At 48.4% G+C, this 16659-nt stretch overlaps 1 protein-coding gene across 1 annotated transcript in view; it reads left to right on the forward strand.

Annotated features, from left to right (window-relative positions):
• The window catches only part of LOC135057169 (oocyte zinc finger protein XlCOF7.1-like), a 91003-nt gene that overhangs the window by 37429 nt on the left and 36915 nt on the right, over nucleotides 1-16659 (forward strand). The gene's annotated exons all lie outside the window — the stretch shown is intronic.

Genomic DNA, 16659 nt, shown 5'->3' on the forward strand with positions numbered 1-16659 from the left:
TCCCCATAAGTCAGACCTATGCAAACATTTCACACAGAGGGGACGCAGTATTCCTGTTCAGAAGATGGTAAGTGTTTTCAAAGGAAAGATGTATTGATTCGTCATTCACGATCTCACACAGGGTAGAAGCCATTTCCTTGCAGTGTGGGAAATGTTTTACCGCCGAGTCCAATCTTTGGAAACACCGCAGAATACACCCGGGAGAATAACCATTTGACTGCTCCATGTGTGCTGAAAGTTTTATAAGCAAAGTTCATGAATGAAAAAGAACACCATTAATAAACTTCTGACGTGTTTCACAGATTTCTGAAATAAACATGCTGGCCGGAGGCAGATGATCATGGAAACTTTATTAGATTGATGATCCGTTTGTATAAATGTGAAATTGAGCTGCATCCCCCAAGTCATGCAAAGGTCTTGCTCCATCACTGTCTCTGAATCTGACACGGTCTAATAAACTGTTCAGTGTGTTTGAAATGTTTTCCGTGGGTAATTTGATAACCCCCTATTTGTGTAGGGAGTGAGAATAAGTTATAAACTGGGGAAAATGACGTCATATAAATTGAAATGCGGGATGAAAAACATTGCTCCACTGCATCCGGCTCAGACCCGAAAAAGTTTTTAATACATTTTCTTAGTACCTTAGAACTAGTTTTTCTTGACGGGTTCTTTTCTGCTTTTTCCTTCGGCTGCTGTTGTTTTAAGTTATAACGTTATTTTAGCAGACACAAAAGATAACAGTTAGATATGTCTCAAGATATGGATAGAGAGACTGCTATGATACATTAATAGCGAGTTGCAGACAGCCACGAGATTTCATCAGTTGAGCCGCTATATTTAAAGGGGTAACTCTTTGAAAAGTAAGGCCAACCTGGTTTTGCATGTAAAAAAATTGGCGCTTTAAATATAGCGGCTAAATTGTCTAAGGGGTACATTTACTAAGCAGTGATAGGAGCATAGAAGTGCTCATGGCAACCAATCAGCACTGAAGTAACATCTATAATTTGCATACTATAAAATGATACAGAGCTGCTGATTGGTTGATGGGGAAATATCTCCACTGGCTCACTTCTCTGCTCTTATCACTGCTTAGTAAATGTACCCCTGAATCTGATGACTGCCTAATTGGCAGGGTATTACATATGCCCATAGTGATAACCCACTAGGGGGGACCTGCTGAAAATGGTCTTAAGGCGGTGGTGGAACATGAGAATGCATAAATATCTCTTGTGCTGGGTACACACTGGGTGATATATCGTCTGTTCGATCGAATGGACGATATATCGGCAGCGGGTCTGCGTGCCCAACATGTAACACTTACATAGAGTGGAGATAATGGATGGACGGTGGGGCCTTTGTTGGGGTTCCGGTATAAATGGTCAACCGTGTTATGGTCGACATTGGCATGGTCGACATGGACAAAAGGTCGACACATGAAAAGGTCAACATGATTTTTTTAAAACTTATTTTGGTGTTGTTTTTTGCGTAAAGTGACAGGGAACCCCAATTAGTGCACCGCGTCCCCTCGCATGGCTCGCTTCGCTCACCATGCTTCGGGCAAAGTGCCTCGCTCAGCTACCTCCTGGCTCGGCACAGATTACCGTTCCCAATCGTAGTCCACGTGGATCGTAAAGTATGGAAAAGTTCCACATAAAAAAAAACAAAAAAACTCATGTCGACCTTCCACGTGTCGACCATTTTCATGTGTCGACCATGTCAGTGTCGACCTAATGACTGTCGATCATCCAAACGGATACCCTTTGTAGGAGGAGTTACCGGTGTATGGCTCAGAAGGTGCTCTATGGATAAAGTAGGATTATTACACCACTACCTTATGTGCGTCCATCTAGAAGCGTGGCTGAATCTCCTGTAGGAGAGAGCTGCATGGGAAGTATTACCAGAGGAGGTAAGCTATGGTTGTAACAGCAAAGAGCTCTAGGGATTTATACATGAATAGTCCATATATACTGTACATGCAACTGGGTCTATAAATAGAGCCTGCTTTCCATGGTATAGTGGTGACTTGTGGAAAATGGTGAGAGAAACTAAAAGGTGCAAAGTGGGGTGAGAACAGACAGCGATGATTGCATGGGGTTGGGAGAGTTGTGGCCAGAACACCTTAGAAGGCATCAGTAATGAAGCACCGCAGTTGACCACAGAAGACACAGGACCAGCCAAGGAGGTGGCAGGAACAGGATACAGGACGTGTCTGGGGTGTCGCACTACTGGACATATAACCACTGCCGGGCAAATTACAGCTGCTCAACATGTTGCATTGTTATTACTGCCAGGCCTATTCTGTACCATAGCACAACTGCTGGCCATTTACTTCTGGGCATGTTTCAGTCCATATTGATGTGGCTGCTGGACACATCATGAGGTGTTATTACGGCAGCTGGGTATTGTCCCATGGGATACATACGGCTTGTCGACAGTCGACATAACAGATTGGGCAGTACGGATGGTGTAATGGTTAGCATTACTGCCTCACAGCACTGTGGTCATGGGTTCAATTCCCACCATGGCCCTAACTGCGTAGAGGTAGTATATTCTCCCCGTACTTGTGTGGGTTTCCTCCGGGTACTCCGGTTTCCTCCCACAATCCAAAAATATACTGGTAGGTTAATTGGCTACCAATAAAAATTAACCCTAGTGTGAATGTGTGTGTGTGCGTGTACACGTGGTAGGGAATATAGATTGTAAACTCTACTGGGGCAGGGACTGATGTGAATGGTCAATTATTCTCTGTAAAGCGCTGCGGAATGTGTGCGCTATATAAATAACTGGTAATAAATAAAATTGCTGATGTGGTTGTAATCTGATTTGAACCGTGTCGGCTTTTTAACATTAAACAATCGCAAATCATTACAGCCAACAAGATAACTACTGCCCTCTTCCCAAAGCCAGTCAGTTTAATGACTGTTACTACTATAGCTGGCCCAGTGGCAAACGCAGGATTTGCATGGGGGGGTTTCCAGAACTGGGCGGAGCCAATCACGGGGGTGGGGACTGAGGTGACCCAGTATATGCTGGGTCCGTAAAACTAGTGTGTGTGTGTGTGTGTGTGTATATATATATATATATATATATATACATATATATATATATACACATACACACACACATACATATACACATATACATAGCATATTAAACATGCATATATATATATATATCATGTGTGTGTGTTTATATGTATGTATTTATATACATGTGTATATATGTATGCACATGGATATATATGTACTATAATTAATATAAAGTAAACTTTTATTGCACTTACAAGTGCCACCAGGAAGACAGCAGGCTGCAGAGGACGCTAGACAGCCATTAACAATACTCATGCAGCTAAAAAAAAAAAAAAAAAAAAATTTTTTTTTTTTTTTTTTTTTGTGGAGGGGGGTTTCTGGGTGCTCGGAAACCCCCCTGGGTGCGCCACTGTGGCCAGTACTACTGCTGGGAATATTCATAGATATACTACTAGTATTATGTGTATACATATACAGAGTGTATATATCGGTGGAGCTTTGGTATGGAGTGCCCATTGTCTGAATTTCTTTGTTAATTGCCTATCCTTGTCCTGGTCAGCTGCACGCTCCTTCCTAAAGACATAGATGACAGTTTTATCTGTGTATGACATTACTTTAATTTCACACACGTTCCTGCAACACCAAGCTCTTAATACAAACGCATGCAATGCAAGGAACATGGGTGCAGCAAGCTGACGTCTGCTGGGGTAATACCCACATCAGCTCATCCTCGGCTGACCAGGGCTTCCTAATTTTATTTTTTAACCAAGCTGGGGTTATGAAGCAGCAGGACTGCCTTAATTAATCCGCACCGCATAGAATGTCACGCTGTAAACGCTGTCACCATTCTCATTTAAGGGGTGGCACTCGTTATACCGGCTGCCGGGATACCGGCGCTCAGCATATTGGCGCCTGCATCCCAACCGCCGATATACCGACAACTATTCTCCCTCTTGGGGTGTCGACGACACCGCTGGAGGGCGCCACCGTGCCCGCAAGGGGATCTTTTGCGCTCACCCCGCTGCCAGCATTCCGGCTGTCGGGATCCCGGCGCCGGTATGGTGTCCGTCGGGATCCCGTCAGCCGGTAATTCGTAGTACACCCCATTTAAGCGCTATATATTTATTAGCAGTTTCTTATATAAAAGGAAAGACAGACAACTGAGGGGTAAATTTACTAAAGATTATAGAAATGAAAAGTGATCACCGCTTTTCATTTTTAGAACCTTTAGTAAATTTACTCCTGACTGTGTACTCCAGAACCACTTTGGTCGGTATCCGGTCTCTAGGTCGACCACTGTAGGTCGATAGTAAGTAGGTCGACATGACAGAAGGTCGACATGAGTTTGTTTGTTTTTTAAATCATTTCTCTTACGTCCTAGAGGATGCTGGGGACTCCGTAAGGACCATGGGGTAAAGACGGGCTCCGCAGGAGACATGGGCACTCTAAAGACTTTAGATGGGTGTGCATTGGCTCCTCCCTCTATGCCCCTCCTCCAGACCTCAGTTAGATCCTGTGCCCAGAGGAGACTGGATGCACTGCAGGGGAGCTCTCCTGAGTTTCTCTGAAAAAGACTTTTGTTAGGTTTTTTATTTTCAGGGAGCACTGCTGGCAACAGGCTCCCTGCTTCGTGGGATTGAGGGGAGAGATGCAGACCTACTTAAAGGATAGGCTCTGCTTCTTAGGCTACTGGACACCATTTGCTCCAGAGGGTCGGAACGCAGGTCTCACCCTCGCCGTTCGTCCCGGAGCCGCGCCGCCGTCCTCCTCACAGAGCCGGAAGATAGAAGCCGGGTGAGTATTAAGAAGAAAGAAGACTTCAAAGGCGGCAGGCGACTTCAGATCTTCACTGAGGTAACCCCCGCCAGTATAAATTATTTGAGCGGGACCGAAGCCCGCCGGTGAGGGGGCGGAACTTGATCCTCCAGCACTAACCAGCGCCATTTTCTCCACAGCACGCTGCAGAGAAGCTGGCTCCCCGGATTCTCCCCTGCTGAACACGGTTACAGAGGGCAAAAAAGAGGGGGGGGGCACATTTAATTGGCGCAGTGAGTGTATTTATATATTTATATAAAAGCGCTGTATTCACTGGGATTTTATTCCGGTGTCCGGTGGCGCTGGGTGAGTGCTGGCATAATCTCTCTCTGTCTCTCCAAAGGGCCTTATTGGGGGACTGTCTCCATATAGATATATCCCTGAGTGTGTGGGGGTGTCGGTACGTGTGTGTTGGCATGTCTGAAGCGGAAGGCTCATCTAAGGAGGAGGTGGAGCAGATGATTGTGGTGTCTCCGTCGGCAACGCCGACACCTGATTGGTTGGATATGTGGAATGTTTTAAATGCAAATGTGTCTTTATTACATAAGAGGTTGGACAAAGCAGAGTCGAGGGAAAAAACAGGGAGTCAATCCATGGCTTTGACTGTGTCACAGGGCCCCGCAGGGTCATAGAAACGTCCCCTGTCCCACGTAACAGACACTGGTACCGACACGGATTCTGACTCCAGTGTCGACTACGATGATGCATGGTTGCACCCAAGGGTGGCCAAAAGTATTCATTATATGATTATTGCAATAAAAGATGTTTTGCATATCACAGATGACCCCTCTGTCCCTGACACGAGGGTATGCATGTTTAAGGAAAAGAAACCTGAGGTAACCTTTCCCCCATCTCATGAACTGAACGCTTTATTTGAAAAGGCTTGGGAAACTCCAGACAAGAAACTGCAGATTCCCAAGAGAATTCTTATGGCGTACCCTTTCCCCGCGCAGGACAGGGTACGCTGGGAATCCTCGTCCAGGGTAGACAAGGCTTTGACACGCTTGTCCAAAAAGGTGGCGCTACCGTCTCCAGACACGGCAGCCCTCAAGGATCGTGCTGATCGCAGACAGGAAACTACCTTGAAATCAATTTATACACACACGGGTGCCTTGCTCAGACCGGCAGTAGCGTCTGCATGGGTTTGTAGCGCCGTAGCAGCATGGGCAGATAACTTGTCATCTGACATTGACACCCTTGATAGGGATAGCATTTTATTGACCTTGGGTCACATTAAAGACGTAGCTTTATATATGAGAGACGCTGCGAGAGACGTTGGGCTGTTAGGTTCACGAGCCAACGCCATGGCAATTTCTGCTAGGCGAGCCCTGTGGACCCGCCAATGGACGGGTGATGCCGACTCGAAGAGGCATATGGAAACTTTGCCTTACAAGGGTGAGGTTTTATTTGGGGAGGGTCTCGCGGACCTGGTTTCCACAGCTACCGCGGGTAAATCTTCTTTTCTCTTACGTCCTAGAGGATGCTGGGGACTCCGTAAGGACCATGGGGTATAGACGGGCTCCGCAGGAGACATGGGCACCTATAAAGAACTTTTAGTATGGGTGTGCACTGGCTCCTCCCTCTATGCCCCTCCTCCAGACCTCAGTTAGATCTTGTGCCCAGAGGAGAAGGGTGCACTGCAGAGAGCTCTCCTGAGTTTTCTGTGGAAAAAAGAATTTTGTTAGGTTTTTTATTTTCAGGGAGCACTGCTGGCAACAGGTTCCCTGCATCGTGGGACTGAGGGGAGAGAAGCAGACCTACTTAAATGATAGGCTCTGCTTCTTAGGCTACTGGACACCATTAGCTCCAGAGGGAGTCGGAACACAGGTCTCACCCTGGAGTTCGTCCCGGAGCCGCGCCGCCGTCCTCCTCACAGAGCCGGAAGATAGAAGCCGGGTGAGTATGAGAAGCAAGAAGACTTCAAAGGCGGCAGAAGACTTCAGATCTTCATGAGGTAAAGCGCGCAGCGGTAAGCTGCGTGCCATTGCTCCCACACACAGACACACAGAAAGCACTGATGGGTGCAGGGCGCAGGGGGGTGCCCTGGGCAGCAATAAACCTCGTTTTTGGGCAAAAAGGTCACATTAGGCTGCGGAGGCAGCAAATAGATGATCCCCCGCCATTTCATTAAAATTGAAGAGGGACCGAAGCCCGCCGCTGGAGGGGGCGGAGCTTGATCCCTCAGCACTAACCAGCGCCATTTTCTCCACAGAGGCTGCATGAGAAACGCTGGCTCCCCGGACTCTCCCCTGCTGAACATCAGAGGGCTGAAAAAAAGAGGAGCGGGGCACATTTGAGCGCAGTGAGTGGGAAGATTGGCATTATATAATAATATAAAAGCGCTGTCTGGATTTTCCAGTGTCAGTTTGGCGCTGGGTGTGTGCTGGCATACTCTCTCTCTGTCTCTCCTAAGGGCCTGGTTGGGGATGTGTCCCCTTATAGCAGGGATGGGGAACCTTTGGCACTCCAGCTGTTGTTGAACTACACATCCCAGTATGCCCTGCTACAGTTTTGCTATTTGGCCATGCTAAAACTGAAGCAGGGCATGCTGGGATGTGTAGTTTAACAACAGCTGGAGGGCCAAAGGTTCCCCATCACTGCCTTATAGGTATATCCCTGTGTGTGTGGGGTGTCGGTACGTGCGTGTCGGTATGTCTGAAGCGGAGGGCTTCTCCAAGGAGAAGGTGGAGCAGATGAGGAACACACCGTTCCTGTCGGTAGTGCCGACTCAGGAATGGATGGACATGTGGCATATGTTGAATGCAAGTGTGGCATCTTTACATAAGAGGCTAGATAAAGCTGAATCCAGGGAGGCATCAGGGGGTCAATCCTCGGATTGGACCGACTCACAGGGCCCGTCGGGGTCTCAAAAGCGTCCCTTGTCACAAATTGTGGACACAGATACTGACACGGACTCTGATTCCAGTGTCGACTATGATGAAGCTAGATTGCACCCTAGGGTGACAAAGAGTATTCAGTGTATGATTATTGCAGTAAAAGATGTGTTGCATATCGCTGATGAACCCTCTGTTCCCGACACGAGGGTACACATGTTTAAGGGAAAGAAACAGATAGTAAACATTCCCCCATCTCATGAACTTAACGAGTTATTTGAAAAAGCTTGGGAGACTCCAGATAAGAGACTGCAGATTCCCAAAAGAATTAATATGGCATACCCTTTCCCTACACAGGACAGGGTACGTTGGAAATCCTCGCCCACTGTGGACAAGGCTTTAACACGCCTGTCCAAGAAAGCGGCGCTGCCGTATCCAGATACAGCGGCACTCAAGGACCCTGCGGACCGCAGGCAGGAGACTACATTAAAGTCTTTTTATTCACATACTGGTGCTTTGCTCAGACCGGCAATTGCGTCGGCATGGGTATGTAGCCGCAGTTGCAGCTTGGACAGATACCCTGTCGGCTGACCTTGATACCCTAGATAGGGATACTATTTTGTTAACTCTAGCCCATATTAAAGACGCAGTCTTGTATATGAGAGACGCTCAAAGGGACATTGGGTTGCTGGGTTCCAGAGCCAATGCCATGGCTGTTTCAGCGAGAAGATCTTTACGGACCCGCCAATGGACGGGTGATGCGGATTCAAAAAAGCATATGGAGGTTTTACCCTGTAAGGGTGACGTGTTGTTTGGGGATGGGCTCGCAGACCTGGTTTCCACAGCTACCGCGGGTAAATCTACCTTTTTACCTTTTATTCCCCAACAGCAAAAGAAAACTCCACAATATCAGATGCAGTCCTTTCGGTCGCAAAAGTCCAGAAGAGGTCGGGGATCCTCCTTCCTTGCCAGAGGTAAGAGTAGAGGAAAGAGAACACCTGCTTCGGCTGGTGCCCAGGAACAGAAGTCCTCCCCGGCTTCTACAAAACCCACTGCATGACGCTGGGGCTCCCCTGCGGGAGTCCGCACCAGTGGGGGCATGCCTTCGACTTTTCAGTCAGGTCTGGGTCAGGTCAGACGTGGATCCTTGGGCGTTGGAAATAGTTTCCCAAGGCTACAAACTGGAATTCGAAGAGATGCCCCCACGCCGATTTTTCAAGTCGGCCTTACCAGCTTCTACCCCAGAGCGGGATGTAGTGTTAGCTGCAGTTCAATCGCTGTGTCAACAGCAAGTAATTATCAGGGTTCCTCTAAACCAACAGGGAAAAGGGTACTATTCGACCCTCTTTGTGGTCCCGAAGCCAGATGGTTCAGTCAGACCCATCTTAAATCTAAAATCCCTAAACCTGTACTTGAAAAGATTCAAATTCAAGATGGAATCGCTCCGAGCGGTAATAGCCAGCCTGGAGGGGGGGGGGGGGGTTATGGTGTCACTGGACATAAAGGATGCTTACCTTCATGTCCCCATATATCCCTCTCATCAGGTGTACCTGAGATTCGCTGTACAGGATTGTCATTACCAGTTTCAGACGTTGCCGTTTGGGCTTTCCACGGCCCTAAGGATTTTCACCAAGATAATGGCGGAAATGATGGTGGTCCTGCGCAAGCAAGGAGTCACAATTATTCCATACTTGGACGATCTCCTGATAAAGGCGAAATAAAAAGAGCAATTGCTGAGAAACGTGTCACTCTCTCTGAGAGTGCTCCAGCAACACGGTTGGATTCTCAATCTACCGAAGTCACAGTTGGTTCCAACAACTCGACTAGCGTTCCTAGGTATGATACTGGACACGGAACTGAAGAAGGTTTTTCTCCCGATGGAAAAAGCCCAGGACCTCCAGAACATGGTCAGAGACCTGCTAAAGCCAAAAAGAGTGTCAGTTCATCAATGCACTCGAGTTCTGGGAAAAATGGTGGTGGCCTACGATGCCATCCCCTTCGGCAGGTTCCATGCGAGGACGTTTCAATGGGACCTTCTGGACAAATGGTCTGGGTCCCATCTTCAATAACATAAAAAGATAACACTGTCCCCCAGGGCCAGGGTGTCTCTTCTATGGTTGCTGCAAAGTGCTCACCTACTAGAGGGTCGCAGATTCGGCATTCAGGACTGGGTTATGGTAACCACGGACGCGAGCCTCCGAGGATGGGGAGCAGTCACCCAAGGAAGAAATTTTCAAGGACTATGGACAAGCCAGGAGTCCTGCCTGCACATCAACGTGTTTGAATTAAGGGCCATATACAACGGCCTTCGACAAGCGGATAGTCTTCTTCGCGACCAGTGTCGGACTGGGACATGAAGGGCCCACCGGGGGAATGCAGTTATAGGGGCCCATACTTAGGGGTGTGGCCAGCCTACAAAGGGTGTGTGGCCAGCCTCCACAGATGCTTGAAATACACAATAGTTTAGTGCAATGTAATGCAACATATCTACCATGTATAATACAAGTGCACAGTCTGGAATCTCATCCATAGAGGAAGGAGTGGGCCTTCAGGCAGTGGGGCCTACCGGTGGTTTCTCTGGTACCCCTGTGGGCCAGTCCAACCCTGTTCGCGACCTACCGGTTCTGATTCAATTAATGTCACAGCAGTGGCTCATGTGCACCGCCAAGGCGGGACAAGGAGCAGAGTCGCGATGGCAGAAGCCACCAGGATTCTTCGCTGGGCGGAAAATCACGTAAGCGCTCTGTCAGCTGTCTTCATTCCGGGTGTGGACAACTGGGAAGCAGATTCCTCAGCAGACACGATCTCCATCCGGGAGAGTGGGGACTTCATCAGGAAGTCTTTGCAGAGTTAACGGGTCTTTGGGGAGTTCCTCAAATAGACATGATGGCGTCACGCCTCAACAAGAAGCTTCAGAGGTATTGTGCCAGGTCCCGGGACCCTCAGGCAATAGCAGTAGACGCTCTGGTAACGCCATGGGTGTTCCAATCGGTCTACGTGTTTCCTCCTCTTCCTCTCATCACAAAGCTGTTGAGGATCATAAGGCGAAAAGGAGTACAGACAATGGTGGTCATTCCAAGTTGTTCGCTCGGTAATCTTCGCATCGCAGCGATTTTCCGCTAATTGCGCATGCGCAATGTTCGCACTGCGACTGCGCCAAGTAAATTTGCTATGCAGTTAGGTATTTTACTCACGGCATTACGAGGTTTTTTCTTCGTTCTGGTGATCGTAATGTGATTGACAGGAATTGGGTGTTTCTGGGCGGAAACTGGCCGTTTTATGGGTGTGTGTGAAAAAACACTGCCGTTTCTGGGAAAAACGCGGGAGTGTCTGAAGAAACGGGGGAGTGTCTGGGCGAACGCTGGGAGTGTTTGTGACGTCAAACCAGGAACGAAACTGACTGAACTGATCGCAGTTGCCGAGTAAGTGTGGAGCTACTCAGAAACTGCTAAGAAGTGTCTATTCGCAATTCTGCTAATCTTTCGTTCGCAATTTTACTATGCTAAGATTCACTCCCAGTAGGCGGCGGCTTAGCGTGTGCAAAGCTGCTAAAAGCAGCTTGCGAGCGAACAACTCGGAATGAGGGTTAATACTCATTGTTCCAGACTGGCCTCGAAGGGTCTGGTACTCAGATCTTCAGGAGATGCTCACAGAAGATCCTTGGCCTCTTCGTCTAAGGGAGGACATGTTGCAGCAGGGGCCCTGCATGTTCCAAGACTTACCGTGGTTACGTTTGACGGCATGGCGGTTGAACGCCGGATCCTAGCTGAGAAGGGTATTCCGGAGGAGGTCATACCTACTCTAATAAAGGCTAGGAAGGAGGTGACGGCGAAACATTATCACCGTATCTGGAGGAAATATGTATCTTGGTGTGAAACCAAGAATGCTCCTACGGAAGATTTCAATTTGGGTCGTTTTCTCCACTTCTTACAGACAGGAGTGGATATGGGCCTGAAGTTAGGCTCTGTTAAGGTACAGATTTCGGCCCTGTCGATATTCTTTCAGAAGGAATTGGCTTCTCTTCCGGAAGTCCAGACTTTTGTAAATGGAGTGCTGCACATCCAGCCTCCTTTTGTACCCCCAGTGGCACCATGGGACCTGAACGTGGTGTTGCAGTTCCTAAAATCTCACTGGTTTGAACCCCTTAACACGGTTGAGTTGAAATTTCTCACCTGGAAGGTGGTCATGTTATTGGCCTTGGCATCTGCAAGGCGTGTGTCAGAATTGGCGGCCTTGTCTCACAAGAGCCCCTACTTGATTTTTCATGTTGATAGAGCGGAATTGAGGACTCGTCCTCAATTTTTACCTAAGGTGGTTTCTTCATTCCATATGAACCAACCTATTGTGGTGCCTGTGGCTACGAGTGACTTGGAGGATTCCAGGTCCCTGGATGTAGTCAGGGCCTTAAAGATTTATGTAGCCAGGACGGCTAGAATTAGGAAAACAGAGGCTCTGTTTGTTCTGTATGCAGCCAACAAGATTGGCACGCCTGCTTCAAAGCAGACTATTGCTCGCTGGATCTGTAACACGATTCAGCAAGCGTATGTTACGGCTGGATTGCCGTTACCACATTCAGTGAAGGCCCATTCCACTAGGAAGGTGGGCTCTTCTTGGGCGGCTGCCCGGAACGTCTCGGCATTACAGCTTTGCCGAGCAGCGACTTGGTCGGGGTCAAACACTTTTGCTAAATTCTACAAGTTTGATACCCTGGCTGATGAGGACCTAGCGTTTGCTCAGTCAGTGTTGCAGAGTCATCCGCACTCTCCCGCCCGATTGGGAGCTTTGGTATAAACCCCATGGTCCTTACGGAGTCCCCAGCATCCTCTAGGACGTAAGAGAAAATAAGATTTTAAACCTACCGGTAAATCTATTTCTCCTAGTCCGTAGAGGATGCTGGGCGCCCGTCCCAGTGCGGAAAATCTGCAAGACTTGTATATAGTTGTTGCTTACATAAGGGTTATTTTACAGTTGGAATCTGTCTTCGACCGTTGCTGTTGTTTATTCATACTGTTAACTGGTTATGTGTATTCCAGGTTCTATGGTATGATTGGTGTGGGCTGGTATGAATCTTGCCCTTAGATTTACAAAATCCTTTCCTCGTATTGTCCATCTCCTCTGGGCACAGTTCTCTAACTGAGGTCTGGAGGAGGGGCATAGAGGGAGGAGCCATTGCACACCCATTCTAAAAGTTCTTTATAGATGCCCATGTCTCCTGCAGAGCCCGTCTATACCCCATGGTCCTTACGGAGTCCCCATCATCCTCTACGGACTAGGAGAAATAGATTTACCGGTAGGTTTAAAATCTTATTTTTTGCCTTATGTTCCCCCACAGCAAAAGAAAACACCACAAAATCAGATGCAGTCCTTTCGGTCGCATAAGTCCAGAAGAGGTCGGGGCTCTTCCTTCCTCACCAGACGTAAGGGTAGAGGGAAAAGAATGCCAGCGATGGCTAGGTCCCAGGAACAGAAGTCCTCCCCGGCTTCTACTAAATCCACCGCATGACGCTGGGGCTCCACTGAGGGAGTCCGCACCGGTGGGGGCACGTCTTCGACTCTTCAGTCAGGTCTGGGTTCTGTCAGACGTGGATCCTTGGGCGATGGAAATTGTATCCCAAGGCTACAAACTGGAATTCGAAGAGGTGCCTCCTCGCCGATTTTTCAAGTCGGATTTGCCAGCTTCTCCCCCAGAGAGGGAAATAGTTTTAGCTGCAATTCAAAAGCTGTGTCAACAACAAGTGATTATCAAGGTTCCCCTAGTCCAACAGGGGAAAGGGTACTATTCAACCCTGTTTGTGGTCCCGAAACCGGATGGCTCGGCCAGACCCATTCTGAATCTAAAATCCCTGAACCTGTACTTAAAAAAGTTCAAGTTCAAGATGGAATCGCTCCGGGCAGTGATCTCCAGCCTGGAAGGGGGGGATTTTATGGTGTCACTAGACATAAAGGATGCATACCTTCACGTCCCCATATATCCTCCTCATCAGGCCTACCTGAGATTCGCTGTACAGGACTGTCATTACCAGTTTCAGACGTTGCTGTTTGGGCTTTCCACGGCCCCGAGGATTTTCACCAAGGTAATGGCGGAAATGATGGTGCTCCTGCGCAGGCAGGGAGTCACAATTATCCCGTACTGAGACGATCTCCTGATAAAAGCGAGATCGAGAGATCAATTGCTGAAAAGCGTGTCGCTCTCCCTGAGAGTGCTGCAGCAGCACGGTTGGATTCTAAATCTACCAAAGTCACAATTGAGTCCAACGACTCGGCTATCATTCTTAGGCATGATTCTGGACAGGGAACAGAAGAGGGTTTTTCTCCCGATGGAAAAAGCCCAGGAACTCCAGAACATGGTCAGAGACCTGTTAAAACCAAAAAGAGTGTCAGTTCATCAATGCACTCGAGTTCTGGGAAAAATGGTGGCGGCCTACGAGGCCATCCCCTTCGGCAGGTTCCATGCGAAGACATTTCAGTGGGACCTTCTGGACAAGTGGTTCGGGTCCCATCTTCAAATACATCAGAAAATAAGCCTGTCCCCCAGGGCCAGGGTGTCTCTCCTGTGGTGGCTGCAGAGTGCTCACCTTCTAGAGGGTCACAGGTTCGGCATTCAAGACTGGGTTCTGGTGACCACGGACGCGAGCCTCCGAGGATGGGGAGCAGTCATGCAAGGAAGAAATTTTCAGGGACTATGGTCAAGCCAGGAGGCTTGTCTACACGTCAACGTACTGGAATTGAGGGCCATATACAACGGCCAACGACAAGCGGAGAATCTTCTTCGCGACCTACCGGTTCTGATTCAATCAGACAACGTCACAGCCGTGGCTCATGTAAACCGCCAAGGCGGGACAAGGAGCAGAGTGGCAATGGCGGAAGCCACCAGGATTCTTCGCTAGGCGGAAAATCACGTAAGCGCTCTGTCAGCAGTCTTCATTCTGGGAGTGGACAACTGGGAAGCAGACTTCCTCAGCAGACACGATCTCCATCCAGGAGAGTGGGGACTTCATCAAGAAGTTTTTGCAGAGATAACAAGTCATTGGGGACTTCCTCAAATAGACATGATGGCGTCACGCCTCAACGAGAAGCTTCGGAGGTATTGTGCCAAGTTAAGGGACCCTCAGGCAGTAGCGGTAGATGCCCTGGTGACACCATGGGTGTTTCAGTCGGTCTATGTGTTCCCTCCTCTTCCTCTCATCTCAAAAATATTGACAATCATAAGACGAAAAGGAGTGCTGACAATACTCATTGTTCCAGATTGGCCTCGAAGGGCCTGGTATTCAGATCTTCAAGAGATGCTCACAGAAGATCCGTGGCCTCTTCCTCTCAGGGAGGACCTGTTGCAGCAGGGGCCCTGCGTGTTCCAAGACTTACCGCGGTTACGTTTGACGGCATGGCGGTTGAACACCGAATCCTAGCTGGGAAAGGTATTCCGGAGGAAGTCATCCCTACTCTGATAAAGGCTAGGAAGGAGGTGACGGCGAAACATTATCACCGTATCTGGAGGAAGTATGTATCTTGGTGTGAAGCCAAGAATGCTCCTACGGAAGATTTCCATCTGGGCCGTTTTCTCCACTTTCTACAGACAGGAGTGGATATGGGCCTGAAGTTAGGCTCCATTAAGGTACAGATTTCGTCCCTATCTATTTTTCTTTCAGAAGGAATTGGCTTCTCTCCCAGAAGTCCAGACTTTTGTAAAGGGAGTGCTGCACATCCAGCCTCCTTTTGTGCCCCCAGTGGCACCATGGGACCTTAACGTGGTGTTACGGTTCCTAAAATCTCACTGGTTTGAACCTCTTCAAACGGTTGAATTCAAATTTCTCACTTGGAAGGTGGTCATGTTGTTGGCCTTGGCATCTGCAAGGTGTGTGTCCGAATTGGCGGCTTTGTCTCACAAGAGCCCCTATCTGATTTTCCATGTGGCTAGAGCGGAGTTGAGGACTTGCCTAAGGTGGTTTCATCGTTTCATATGAACCAACCTATTGTGGTGCCTGTGGCTACGGGAAACTTGGAGGATTCCAAGTCCCTTGATGTAGTCAGGGCCTTAAAAATTTACGTAGCCAGGACGGCTCGGGTTAGGAAAACAGAGGCACTGTTTGTCCTGTATGCAGCCAACAAGGTTGGCGCTCCTGCTTCTAAGCAGACTATTGCGCGCTGGATCTGTAACATGATTCAGCAGGCTCATTTTACGGCTGGATTGCCGTTACCAAATTCGGTAAAGGCCCATTCCACTAGGAAGGTGGGCTCTTCTTGGGCGGCTGCCCGAGGCGTTTCGGCTTTACAGCTTTGCCGAGCAGCTACTTGGCAGGTTCAAACACTTTTGAAAAATTCTACAAGTTTTATACCCTGGCTGATGAGGACCTCGCGTTTGCTCAATCGGTGCTGCAGAGTCATCCGCACTCTTCCGCCCGGTCTGGAGCTTTGGTATAATCCCCATGGTCCTTACGGAGTCCCCAGCATCCTCTAGGACGTAAGAGAAAATAAGATTTTAAACCTACCGGTAAATCTTTTTCTCCTAGTCCGTAGAGGATGCTGGGCGCCTGTTCCAGTGCGGACATATTTCTGCAAGGCTTGTATATAGTTTTGCTTACATAAGGGTTATGTTACAGTTGAGATCAGTCGTTGGCTGTTGCTGTTTTGTTCATACTGTTAACTGGTTGTGTATGTTCCATGTTATATGGTGTGGGCTGGTATGAATCTTGCCCTTAGATTAACAAAATCCTTTCCTCGTACTGTCCGTCTCCTCTGGGCACAGTTCTTTAACTGAGGTCTGGAGGAGGGGCATAGAGGGAGGAGCCAGTGCACACCCATCTAAAGTCTTAGAGTGCCAATGTCTCCTGCGGAGCCCGTCTATACCCCATGGTCCTTACGGAGTCCCCAGCATCCTCTACGGACTAGGAGAAAAAGATTTACCGGTAGGTTTAAATCTTATTTTTTTTAAAACTTTTTAATACTTTACGATCCACGTGGACTGCGATTGGGAATAGTAACCT

Source organism: Pseudophryne corroboree, chromosome 3 (assembly GCF_028390025.1).
Source record: "Pseudophryne corroboree isolate aPseCor3 chromosome 3, aPseCor3.hap2, whole genome shotgun sequence".
NCBI classification, from domain to species: domain Eukaryota; kingdom Metazoa; phylum Chordata; class Amphibia; order Anura; family Myobatrachidae; genus Pseudophryne; species Pseudophryne corroboree.